The following is a 2500-nucleotide window of genomic DNA, read 5'->3' on the forward strand; positions in this document are numbered from 1 at the left end:
CAGCACGCCGGGAGGCGCCCCCTCACCGGCCGGGGACGGTCCCACCCAGCCACCGCCGCGTATCGCTTCACACCCAGATGCCGTTCAGTTTCGTCGGCATGGTGGGTATCGCTGGAACAACCGGTTAGTACCTCAACCTATCGTCGCCATCACCGATTCACCCCTAGCGAGAACAACCGCACCACAACAGGTTACCATTTGTTCATTTGCGTAACTTCACCAGAAAACGCAGGCGTCCATCGCCATTTGCAACTTCAACGATTATTGCATGCCTGTGTCAGGTGTCACGCCACACTACGTCTGCCCACATACACGCAACAAAATGTGCACGCCTAGACAATACGTGGAAGGTGGCCCCCGTACGTATGCGATGTCCATTGCTCGAACGACTGTCAACCGGCCTCTGTAGCATGTCGCAGATATGGAACGCGGTGCACCATGCCATCACGGTGTGTGAGGAGAGACGACTAGGTCCGAATACATCAACAGACAGCTCATGCTGATCGCCATCCACGGCGTCCGTTCCTCCCACACGTCTCTATGGCGTACCACACTGCAATCCAGCTCTCATAGGGAGACGACACGTAGCTGCGTGCACAATATTTGCACTGTATGGTCCGCCGTTTTTGGGCGCAGTCGTTGTGCGGTCACACATGTGCCACGATGTATCATTCAGTACATAAGGACGAATGTGCAGTACAGATTGTGGTTCACGCGTACGACATCAGCGGACAGTTGACACAGGCCGCACCACAACGTAGCCTGAGTACGTCGCATGCGAAGGGCATTGAACATGCAAACTTCTCACACCAACCAGCTTGCGAAGGCAGGGGGCAAGGTGGGGACGTGGGGAGGGGCGGCATGTACGTCCTGCTGCCATCCACATTACAGTGTACAGCAGGAGCATGTGGAAAGTGAGCAAGACTTGCAAGGTGTTTAACATGAAGCGATACACAGGGGTGCGGGCAGTGCGAGTAGCGAACTATATTGCGAGGGTTGCGGGTGGGCAACACTACAGTAATTGAACGAGTCGTATAACAATTACAGAGCAGGTTTAGGCGACAACGTGGGTTACGTTAAGGCGACAACATGGGTTAGGTTAAGGCACAACATGGGTTAGGTTAAGGCACAACATGGGTTAGGTTAAGGCACAACATGGGTTAGGTTAAGGCACAACATGGGTTAGGTTAAGGCACAACATGGGTTAGGTTAAGGCACAACATGGGTTAGGTTAAGGCACAACATGGGTTAGGTTAAGGCACAACATGGGTTAGGTTGAGGCACAACATGGGTTAGGTTAAGGCACAACATGGGTTAGGTTGAGGCACAACATGGGTTAGGTTGAGGCACAACATGGGTTAGGTTGAGGTACAACATGGGTTAGGTTAAGGTACAACATGGGTTAGGTTAAGGTACAACATGGGTTAGGTTAAGGTACAACATGGGTTAGGTTAAGGTACAACATGGGTTAGGTTAAGGTACAACATAGGTTAGGTTAAGGTACAACATAGGTTAGGTTAAGGTACAACATAGGTTAGGTTAAGGTACAACATAGGTTAGGTTAAGGTACAACATAGGTTAGGTTAAGGTACAACATAGGTTAGGTTAAGGTACAACATAGGTTAGGTTAGGTTAGGTTAGGTTACACGTTGTTGTACGGAAAGGTGTAGGGGGGGGGGGGGGGGCGGGGGCGGCAGGTTCGTTGATAGTGATTATAGTAAGTGAATGCTTGTGACATGATCAGATTTGTCCACGTCAGGATGCACCTTTGGCTTATTAGAGGCGGCGCTCCAATTCTATGCTTGTGTGAGACCTGTGTCTTTGACTCATGTCATTGTTTGTGCGCTGTGACAGGAGGTACTATTGTGATGTTGGGTGCACCGTTGTATAGGACATGTGTGGGTGTTGGTGCCTGGTCTGCGCAATGGTGGATGTCGAAAGGCTGGGATATTGTATTTTCCGCACGGACCTCCTGGTCTGGTTGTGATAGTGTGGATTGTGTAATGTGGCGGAGAAGATGCACTGGATGTTGTTCCATGCTGGTGCTTACATATTGTATGTGCGCCTGTTAGAAGCAGAGAGTGGTGCGTGATCAGAGTGTCTGGCTGACGTGTGGTTCCCATTTTGGGCAGACTCTTTCAGCATGTATACGGACAGTTGTGTATATTTGCTGTAGTTTGATGGCTCTGCATTGATTACTAATCAGCGCCGTGTGTACGGGTAATCTGGTTCCAGTCCAAAATGTTCCATCTGTGTACATTAGTGACAAAGACTCCCCCCATGCAGTGGGGCTCGGTCTGTTATAACTCTTCCGCGTAATATATTTGCCCCACGTTTTTGCGACTGCGAGTGCGAGTGCAACGCGCATGGGGACCGACATGCTGATGGCTCGGTATCGGACGCCGTACAGTGAGCAACGCGATCGCGTCTCTCGCTCGTAAGTGGTACAGGTCGCGGCTCATGTATACGGACAGCGGGAATGTCGCATATTGGAAATAAC

Source organism: Schistocerca piceifrons, unplaced genomic scaffold, assembly GCF_021461385.2.
Source record: "Schistocerca piceifrons isolate TAMUIC-IGC-003096 unplaced genomic scaffold, iqSchPice1.1 HiC_scaffold_1330, whole genome shotgun sequence".
NCBI classification, from domain to species: Eukaryota; Metazoa; Arthropoda; class Insecta; order Orthoptera; family Acrididae; genus Schistocerca; species Schistocerca piceifrons.